Source organism: Triturus cristatus, chromosome 8 (assembly GCF_964204655.1).
Source record: "Triturus cristatus chromosome 8, aTriCri1.1, whole genome shotgun sequence".
Classification (NCBI taxonomy): domain Eukaryota; kingdom Metazoa; phylum Chordata; class Amphibia; order Caudata; family Salamandridae; genus Triturus; species Triturus cristatus.
The window spans coordinates 720,992,283-721,003,826 of record NC_140591.1 but is presented as its reverse complement, the minus strand read 5'-3'; positions in this window follow the sequence as shown (position 1 = coordinate 721,003,826).

The window sequence follows — 11,544 nt, the reverse complement described above, 5'->3', positions numbered from 1 at the left end:
AAGACCGATCCACAGTAGCAAAAGTGTATGTTATGGAAGAAGATTCCAACCTCCTGGGATAGCAACATCAAAAAGATTTAGGGATAAAACTAGACCCTAACAACTCTGAGCAGGTGAATACGATAAATGAATTATCCATCACAGGCGAATATATATGTGATGAATTCCCCAAAGTCTTCACAGAGAAGTTGGGTTTGCTTAAAGATTTTCAACATAAAATCAAGATTAAATATGATGCTACACCAGTGGTGCATAAAAACCAGACCCCTACCACACCTTATGTGGGGCCCTTTACAAAAAGAACTTGCGAGATTGAAGGGTTTAGGCAGTATACAAGCCATGGATTGTTCAGATTGGATTGCCCCCATTGTCATTGCGAGAAAAGCCCAAGGAAATGACATCAGGTTATGTGTGGATTTACATGACCTCAATAATAACTGCTGGGTTGAGAGACACCCTTTACCTCACATCGACGAGATGCTAAGCATGATGGGGGTAGCTACATGCTTCAGCGTGTTGAACGTCTCCTTGGCCTACCATCAAATCAAGCTGCATCCGGAGTCACGGTGGTTAACGGCATTAACCACACCCATGGGCACGTTCATGTTCTGCAGAATGCCGTTCGGACTTGCATCTGCAGCTGTGGTGTTCCAAAAACATTATGCAGCAAATATTGGAAGGAATACCTAAAACCTTGTGTTTTCAAGATGACGTATTAATCTATGGGGTCACTGTGGAAGAGCATAATGTGATATTGAGATAAGTCTTAGCCAAACTAAAAAATGTAGGGTTAACATTAAAAAAAGAGAAATGTAAAATAGGTGTCAGATCTGTGGAGTACTTGGGACATACCATTTCCAAAGATGCGTTCAGACCCAAAATGTGTTTACTTGAAGCTGTCAAGGATGCCCCACACCCCTGAATCAAAAGATGAATTTAAGTCATTCCTCGGACTTGCATAATATATGAGCAAGTATGTCAAAAATTTCGCAAATTTAACTAGTCCCCTCAGGCATCTCATAAAAAAACACGCACACTATAAGTGGCTAGAGGTGCAACAAGCAACATTTGAGAAAATCAAGGAAGCTATCCTATCAACTCCATTTTTGTGCAATTTTGACCATTGTAGGAAAACTATTCTGACCACTGACGCAAGCAAAAACGGATTAGGGGCCACGTTATCACAAGGTATTTACGGCAAAGAAAGGATTGTGGCCTTTGCTTCACGTACCCTTGCTAAATCTGAAATGAATTATTTTGTAGTGGAGAGAGAAGCTCTTGCATGCTTTTGGGCTGTAAAACATTAAAAATGTTTCCTATGGGGTCTGCAATTCTGCATTCACACTGATCATAATACTCTCACATACATGTACAGCCCCAAGGGTTCTTCCAACAGCACTCCCCGCATTACCAGATGGGTCCTGGGTTTGGATAGTTTTTGTTTCAAAGTAGAGTATTTCCCTGGTAATCTTAACACTGCAGCTGATTTCTTATCTAGGGCTCCCCTTAATAAAGAGAAACAGTATGACACTCCAGAATACTCCTTTTTTTTAAATCAATGGTTCAGCCATCACTTCCAAGGACTGGGAAGAATACTCTGTCAAAGATAAAACTTTTGACCAACTCAAATCATACACCCTGCTGGGTTGGCCCAAATCCTACGGCGATGTCAACGGAGGAGCCAAAGAATTTTGGGAAAGTCGTCACCAAATCAATTTAGACCAGAGCTTAATACTCAGAAATGACAAAATAATACCCCCTGGAGGCATAAGGAACAAGTTAATTGACCTTGTACATAAAGGTCATTTAGGCAGAAGCTTACCTAAATCTAGGTTTGGAGAACGCTATTGGTTTCCCAATGTGGACTCATAAGTAGAATGAAAAGTAAAGAACTGTTTAATTTGTGCCAACAGCGACAAATCCAAAATCATTCACAAAACTCCCTTATCCCCAGTTTCTGGTCCAGATAAACCATGGGACAAGCATGCCCTGGATATAATTAGTCCCATTAATCGCAAGGGTGTTTCAAAATGTTTTGCTTTTGTTTCGGTAGACTCCTATTGGGTTGTCACAAGGGTGGTGAATCAAATCACCACTCAGATTCTCATTGACTTTCCAAGAGACACTTTCACTACAGAAGGTATTCCATCCACTCTTGTCACAGATAATTGTGTACAGTTCTCCTCTACACTTATGTGTAGTTTTCTTTTTTCAAAATTGGCCATCACACACCATAAAACTGCTTTTTATTGCCCCAGAGCAAATGGTCTTGTGGAAAGAATTGACAGGATGATCAAAGAATGTATACAACTCACCTGTGTCAATCACCACCCTGTAGAGGGGGTCTATATAAGACATGCTATGAGCATACCACACTACTTCCAGTCAGGTCATCGGTATATCACCTTTCGCTTCTCTCAAAAGAAGGAAGCCAAGCACAAAGTTCTTTCCTAATTGGATTGGGGAACACAACTTTTCTGCTACTAAATCCAAAATTTCTTCCCATCAAAACAAGTATTAAGAGTCATACGATCTCAAACATGGCACAAAAAGTCACAATTGGGACGTAGGCAAATTGGCCTATGTTATGAAACTTGCAGAGAGGCACCATGGTGTCTCAAAGTTCTTCAGACCTATGCGTGTAGATGAAATCAAACGTAATGTAGCAGTCATGGACAATGGGCAAAATTTGAGTATCGACAGATTGGCCAAATATTCCCCGCCATTCAGTAATACATCTGATAATCCCCATGTCATGCCTGAACCTGAGCAAAACCTGAACCCCAGTAAATCCAGGCACAACAGACACTGACCCTCTCCTCAATGGCATGAAGACTATCACATGTGGAGGTAAACTTCTTGCATCTATTTTCTTCTCTAATTATTATGGGGAGGATGTGTTGTAATCTTTCATTTTATGCACATGTTTTGTATGTGAAATATTGTCACTTTGCTTCCCTGTTTCCATTTTATTCTTATTTTAACTTGGTAATTCCTGCCCCCCTTTTCCTATCTCTGCCCTTCGGAGAGTGGAGACACGTAATAAGATCTTGAACTTTATTTCTGTGTGGTATTCCCTGTATAACATAGACCATTATTGGACACTCTTGAGATTGGAGGTCCTGGAGGTTTTAAAACAAATTCAAGAAAAATACAAGTTGCTCCGGAGGTAGTTCTGAGTATGAAATTAATTGGGCGGTTGCTAAGATGATTCTTACCAATATTCAGTGTGATTCTGGGCTCCTGGCCATGTGTCAGCATCAGAGGCAGAATTACCAAAATGGAAAAATAAAGCTAGAACGGCAGACTATTGGTTCCGCACCTCACGCCACTTTCATTGATTCAGAAAGTCCTGCGCAACAAACCCCGGCACCAGCCCTTACGTCATGCCTCAGTGTTCCAGAACCTAAGTGCAGCTGTAAGTGGGTGTGCATCAGGTAATAAAGTCCAAGGTATAGTTGTTGTATAAGGAAAGTCTTTATTTCAAACCAATTTTTTCACATGCTAAAAGAACACACAGCTCAGCAAATGCGTTTCGTTCTCACTTGGAGAACTTCATCAGGGCTGAAAAATGACATGTAAAAAATACACTGAATCAAAAGAAATTATATATAATAAAATCACTAACTCTTGACAAAAATGGCACAGGACTAGAAACAAAACACAATGAAACTGAAATATACAAGAAAATCATAAACATGTATAGTACGATAAGTTACAGGATGTGAAGCTGCCAACACTATTTAAAACCACATTTTGAAAACACGAAACAATTTAAAAAGTGTGAAACAAAATATTGTACTCTAAACATAGAAAAAGATATTTACCAAATAATATATAAATATATGTGTGTGTGTAGAGACGTGACCTAATAGCAAAGAATTACCAAAATATACGTCATCAATGTTTACTTCCATGGGCCGAGATGCGTTGGGACCATGCCAACTGAAACATATCTAAAGACAAAGGAAGACGGCGGAGAACCCTGAAATATAAAAAGCAAGATGCTAAGCACCAGAAAGGTAAACTGAAATTCTGGACTTTATTCCCACGTGGGCAAACGTTTAGGGACCATAAAAGTGCAAAACAGCAGGATCAGTAACAGCATGTAGATGACTGTCATTCCTGCTATTCACGGGGCACTGAGAATAACAGATGCTTGGACAAACATTCACAGGAAAGGAGGAGGGATCGAACTGAGTACTGGAGAAAGGAAGACTGTCCATGGATAAAGCTACTGACAAGGGCACCCTAACAAAATGGCACTGATCAGAACAGTGAGAAAAGACTAACTTCAAGAATGAGAAAATTGCATATTATCCTGCAAGAAGAGAATTTTTACTCAGGATGGACTATGGGCAGTGGCACTCCTAGACAGTGTGGCAGAGGTCACAATAGTCCATCAGACTCTCCAGGAGCTCCAGGAGGACACTGACTGATGAATATATTCAAGTAGACATACGATATGCTTGAATCCGCACAACCAAATTATAATATGGATTTGCAAATGGAGCCCCACATATTTCACAGAATTAAAAGAGTTTTCTGGTTATTTCTGTCAAAGGCCCATGACATCATTCTAGGTGAGAGCAACTACCCTCTACCTTCCATAAAGGGCACACTCTGAGATAAGGAAGTTATATTTGAAGTATTTCCCCTACAGTCACCAAAGCCCTTAAGGATAAATATGCTTGAGAATGGGCATTAAAACAAACCCTGCATTATAGAAGAATTAAACAGTGTGGGAAAATGCTTCAGTACCACGTGTGATTACTCTTCCAGGGTGCACTACAGATTCAAGACCAATATGCCTTAATGCCAGTGGCTAAGCATGCTGTAAAAGCCATTTAAACAAAATTACAACAGCAGAGAGTAATAGTACCTTGTCAATCAAAGAACAACATCCCTTCTTTTCTAATGTTAAATTAGATGGTTTATATTAGACTACTGGAACATGAATTCCCATATATATACACTTGGGATGCAGAACACCAATAGTAATGGATAAATGACAAATTTGGTACATAAAAATACAAAAAACTCATGACTTTGCAAATGGGTTAGTCAATGTAAACACAGTGCCTGAATCGAAATACCTAACTCCCTTACATTTAGGGTAATTCAGTACACATATACCCATCTACCCCACAAGTATGAGAAACGCTCTGGATTGGTCTAAGCGAGAATCGTGGAACTCCTATAAGAAGATTCAGAGGGGATTTCATACCATGGCAATATCTATTTTACGGATGATATCAAGGACATCTAAATAGGACAGACAGAGTAGTGACTACAACACTCACCAAGATTGTGTGTAAGATAACCCTTAGGAAGCCTTATATTGGATTACTTATTGTCTATTTTTATGATATGGGTTATCTATTGAGGTCAAGGGAATGAACGTAGAATTTCCAGAGATGTGTGCCACCTTGCATTCATAAACTCATTATGAAAATTACTACCGCCTGTGGTTTTAATAACTTTTGGAAGGGTGTATGTGTTGCACCAGGTGGAATGGGTAAATAAGTTGTATGATGTGGTTCCTCACATCATGTTAGAGAAATAATGCTCATGTTGCCATCTTGCACGGCGTAGAGGTGGACATGCTAGTATCAAAATCCTGCAGATGTGGGATAATACATGAAACCTGATTATTAAGAGTTCTTCCCAATACTTCAGCCTACACATACATAATACTCATTGAGGGGTAACCCATCTCTGTATCCTATACATCTCATGTGTATTCACCTATAGGGGAGAGATTTGCTCCAGTAGAGCAAACTATCATGGCGGTACAATCTGGTAGTGTCAAGGAAAGATCCATTGCACAAGAGATAAAGATTATAGAGGCCTGATCTCTTGAGTGCCGGCTACAAAAGTGAGTTTTCAAAATGCCTGCACTATTCACCCACATTGGGTGCAGTGAGCCTTGATGCAAACGCCTTTGGACAATACTCAAGAATGAGGAGCTTTTTCAATATCACCATGCCATATCACAAAATTCACCTATTCTATTTATACTTGAGTACAACCATAAACTTTATAAACATGGCTCTGTATGTCTGCAGGGTGTTTGGAACATCAATATTACACTGCATATTCTGCTGTCTAGACAACATTTTAAATGTTATCGAATCATACAAAGACCTCATGTAACCCTAATACATTCTCTGCAGAAATACAGAAGACATATGCATCAATTTCACACTAATAGTGTGAGATGCCGATTAAGCCTTCTGTGTGCGAGGTTACAATACAGACCTACCTCACTGGCGCCTGAACTGATTCAAATATCCAAAATTTGAATTGATAAAAGCTAAGCATGTTTGGGAGAAGATAACCGTCCCACAGGACAAGTTGCCCTTGGTCAACGCACAGTATACAATGGCTCAAAAAGAGAAGACATTCATGCTAAAGGGAACTATGCAACAGATCTAGCTACGAACATGGGGCATATTATCAAGAAACGGCTTTAAAATTATCACCGCTTTAGCGGCAGAAAACTGCCGCTAAAGCGGCGATAATGAGCTTTATAATATGCCGTAGAGTATTCCCATAGCAGCCCATGTTCTGGTGTGAACATGGGCTTCTATTGGAATTATCTGCTGCATATTATCAAGCCCATTATCGCCGCTTTAGCGGCGGTTTTCTGCCGTTAAAGCAGCGATAATTTTAACACTGTGCTTGATAATATGCCCCGTGGTAATCCAAACCTTTAATATTGCCATTATTACTCAATCTCAATACAAGATCGATGAAGATGTCGCAATGGCAATACAAGCTATGTTCAAGCGGGTTCACCTTCAGTGAGATTCCCAGTTAGGTATTCCTACAATTTACCATAGTGCAATATTTCAATAATTTCTATCCCTGGGACTGGGGATAAGCACAAGCAAACAAAATATAAACGTCTATTTGTCCTGGCCTGGGCAGGGTGAAAGCAAAGAATGCGGCATAAAAGTATAAATGTTTCGTAAAATGTATCTCACCTCAGCACTACACTGAAAGTTAGGCTTTCAGTTTTACTTTTCACACATCATATTTTGAGGAAGGCCTGATGCAAGGGAAGATTTACACATTTTCCCCGTAGGTTTGTTTGTGATTTTTCAGCATGCATAAAATACCCTGGGACAGATGTAAGAAGCTTTTCTCTGCTCGCAAAGGACGTTTGCGACCAGAAAAAAACATTTTCTGATGTACCAAACCCTATTTGCGACTCGTTAATCTATTACTGAATTGCAAATAGGAATTGCAATTCGGTTTTACGAAGGGGCGTGTTTAGAGCGTTTCTTCCTAATACTGAAACGTAGCAGTATGTAAGAATATTTTGCCACCGAAATGCAGTCTCAAAACATTTGCATTTTACCACCAACTTCAAGTTGGTGGTAACCCTTCACAAATGGCAAGGGGTCCCCAAGGGACCCCTTCCCCTTTGTGAATGTTAGCACAAACATCTTTTCAGAGCATGCAGTGGCCCTACACACCACTGCCTGATCTTAAAAAATGTAAAGAAAACTTTTCATTTTTCTTCTGTTTTAAACGCAACCCATTTACCTTTAAGGAAAACTGGCTACATTTAAAACATATTATTGCTTTATATACATGCACTCACAGACATGGTGGTCTGATGACCCCAGAAGGACACGTTTCCCGTGATTTTAGCTATTCCCGATGGGTCGCAAATTGCGACCTACCTCATTAATATTCATGAGGTAGGTCAATTTGTGAGCCACTCATACATTAGGAATAGCAATTCGTAGAAAATCGCAATTAGATAATCGCTATTCCCAATATTGATACATTTGGCCCCCTACTTTTTACTTACAATTATACCTTAAGCCTATTCCAGTGTGAATAGTAAATCCATTTGAAAATTAGTGCTGTATTTCAGTTTGGATGTGTTGCCTGCAACTTGAAATATCTCTAGCACTCCCATTTACTGGTCATTTTCATAATCTGAATAGAGGTCTTCTCTGTTTTTATTATTTTTCTGGCCTTCATGTCTTATACATGCTAACACCCACAATTTAGATAAGAGACACCTGTTTTGTACGCTAAAAAGATGCTGCTGTAGATGTCTTGCTCTTAAAACATTCTCAATGTAAGTGCAAGTTCATGAAGAAAATAAATCCACACCCTTCATTTTATTCTCTAAATCTCAAACCCTGGTATTCCCAAATGACAGCTCATGCTGGAACATTTTCCTTGTGCGCAGTGACATAATGCAAAATGATGGGGCCCCTATGCAGAATGTGAAGAGAGTCCCTTAGTCTCACTCATATTCAATGTCCATGGGGTGAAGGGTGGGCCCCTGGAGATTTCGGGGCCCCCTGAGCCTGAGGGAATGCAGGATCTTGCGGTACGTCCCTCCTTGTGTGGTAATTAGCTGATCTGCTTTGATTTTAGTACAGCCCCTGTTGGTCTATTTCAGCAGCGGCTGCTCCCAGGAAGCAGCAGTGGGGTAGGGAGGAGGGAAGAGGGGGAGTGGGGTTTATTTAAAAAAAATGTACTTACCTGACGGCCAGCCGGCTATCCTACAGCCTCTCCTCCGGCTTCTTCCTCGCTTCTGTGCAAGCAGGAAGCACCCGGGCTCCCGAGCTCCCCATAGCCAGTTACAATGCTGCAATGCAGCATTGTGATCGGTCTGAGCCCAGCAGTTTGGCACTCAGCTAGGGACTGTGGGCCTGGGCATGTTCTCCACACAGGCTGTAATGCAGCCTGGGTGGAGAACATGCAAAGTGCGCATGAGTGTTTGGCCGACCCATGAGGGCCGGCCACATAGTCATTGCGCCCCTTATAGAGCTGCCCACCACTCCTCCCCATTGCTCTAAGAGCAGAGCTGTCCATTTCCCGCCCGCAAAGCTGCCAAGCAGCAGGAACAAATAAAAATGATAATAACGTCAAGTTGTTATCATTATATTGTCCTTCTTTGCACGGCTAAAAGCAGTGGGGCTACGGTCCTCTGCCATAGCGGAGGAGCCGCCACTCAATCTTAAAAAAACGAACATAGAAAAATGTACTTTGTTGAACACAATCCTACTTGCTAAATGGCTATGGGCAGAGAATCACCTCTTCAGTTGGTGATGTAATTTTTTTAGTCAATAGCACTATGCACGCAGGAACATTTTGGGCTATACTTATCAATGTTAAAAGTGAATTAAATGTCCCCCGAATGCATATGCCCCTCACTAAAAAGCCATGAATGGCTCTAGTTGTCACAAAACATATGAGTCCATTAGCAGCTATTCCACATTTTAGGTGTTTGTGTAGTAAAGTGTAAACTGTTTCTCGGCTGCAGGTAGTGAAAATATCTGTGCCTTACTGTGTTTACTGGCCAAAGATGTGTTTCTATATAACAAGTAGAGGTTTAGTGTAAACTTAAAGATACAAACAAGGAACAGACACACATTACCAAAAACAAATAAAGGAAAAATAAGACAGATTAAGTTTGGAATTTGCTTCTGTCGCCCAATTTATTCAGGCAGGAGGGCCAGCCCCAACAAGTTGGCAACTAACTAATATTGTGGTCTTTTTAAAAAAGCGAAACCGGCTGAGGATTTGGACTTATACCGTCCCATTTCACGCATTAACACTAATGTCAAATGGTTAGAAAAAATGTTGTCTTTCCACCTTAATTCAGTAATTCCAGCTGTATTATCCCCACAGCAACACAGGTTTGTTTCAGGGAGGGACACTATTGCTCATATTCAATACTGTAATTGCTGCCTTCGACATCACTGAAAAGTGCAATATGAACATGGGCATGATATTACTTGACGCCGAGAAGGCTTTTGACAGTGTTGCATGGGATTGCTTATGGATCACGCTATCTGCCTTTGGCATAGGGGAAGATTTTATTAAAATTATTCGGGCACTTTGTGGGACACCACGTGCCTGGGTGCCACACACGGGGAGCTACTCTGGACTTTTTCAGATCTTATGCGGGACAAGGCAGGGGTGCTCGCTCTCCCCTCTCCTTTTTGACTTGTACTTGGAGCCCTACTTGCAATCTCTCTTTAGGAGTTTAGATATCCAACCATGGGCTCACGAGGGTCAACAATTGAAACTTAATGCATATGCCCATGATGCCGCGATTTTCTCCTCCAATCCTGCAATAGCAATTACTCAGATTGCTCATGAAGCAAACTTATTCGGCCAATTTTCTGGCTACAAACTGAATTTATCTAAAACCCAGGTTCTTCTGAATTTCTCCCCTGATGTTCCTATTGCTGGGACCACTACCTCAGTGGTTTACCTAGGTGTTGAGCTCTTCCCTGTGGTTTTGAACATAGTTACACTAAACTAAGAGCCTTTATTAGCAGCAACAAATATGTCTCCTTATTACGCATGCCTTCACTTCGCATGCAATTACAACGCGGTTGTTACAACGACCGCGTTGTAACAACTCATACAACTTGCGTTGGGGGGCGCTGGATGTTGGAAAAGTATAATTTACTATTCCACCTCCAGTCTGTGTGAACAGTCGTTCTTACAACTTGCGGGGTAATGGATGCATTGTTATAACGCAGTGGTTGTAACGACCGCGTTGTAATTATATGCGGGGTGACGGATTCATTGTAAGGGCTTGGTGGAGCAGGTAAAATAAAATTTTGTGTACCTTCTCTATTTTGCATGAAAATATTAATTACATAATCATTCTGAATACTAACCTGTACTGATTGTTTGGATTGTTGGGATTAATCAACCTTACACCTTAATAAACACAAATTGCACGCGGGACTAAATGCAAATTGCATGGCAAATAACCCTAATAGATAACTATGGTACACATATTAATGGTAGATTGTGTTGATATAGAAAATTGCATGATTTATGTTGCTTTTGTAATGGTTTGCGTTCCTGGTATGGCGAAATGGTGAGTATTATTGCTTTAAACGCTGCTATAAGCTAGGAAAATACTAACATATAAAGGGATTAGTGTGGGTTTAAACATTAGAATCTTCATTTCCGTATATTAATTACTCTTTATGTTTGTTTTGCTTAAGTTGGCATTCGAGCCCACTAGGCCGCAATATTCAAAATGGAGTTCGGAAGTGGCCGCCGTCGTGTGAGCGCGATGTATACTGCGCAGACTCGGATGGTTCTGAAGATCTCCAAACGTCCTCTGTTCAGGGCACAGTGTTCCTCGTCAAGGATAGGAACGTAAAGGACTGCCACAGCTCAGCTAGATTGAATGACAGAAAAGACAAAGGCAACCTGTCCTTAGAGGTCTACACATTGATACTTCAGACCCTTTCGCATGAGAACTGTCCAAACTGCAGGATGACATCTTCGATTCCCTTAGAACCCCAGAAACTTGGGAACTAAGTCTAATATTACAAATTTTGAGGACTTAGCCAATCAGGACCCTCCAACATTGAGAAAATGTTACGTATTATCCCAGCATTTGCTATAAAAGGGGACCCTAGAAGAGGGTGGGGGTATTCTTTCTGAATATCCGTGCATGTGTAAGCGTGTGCATTCCAGAAGTGTAATTCGAATCTCCGTTGATCAATTTGCTTGCACGATTGTCTGGTCCTTTGG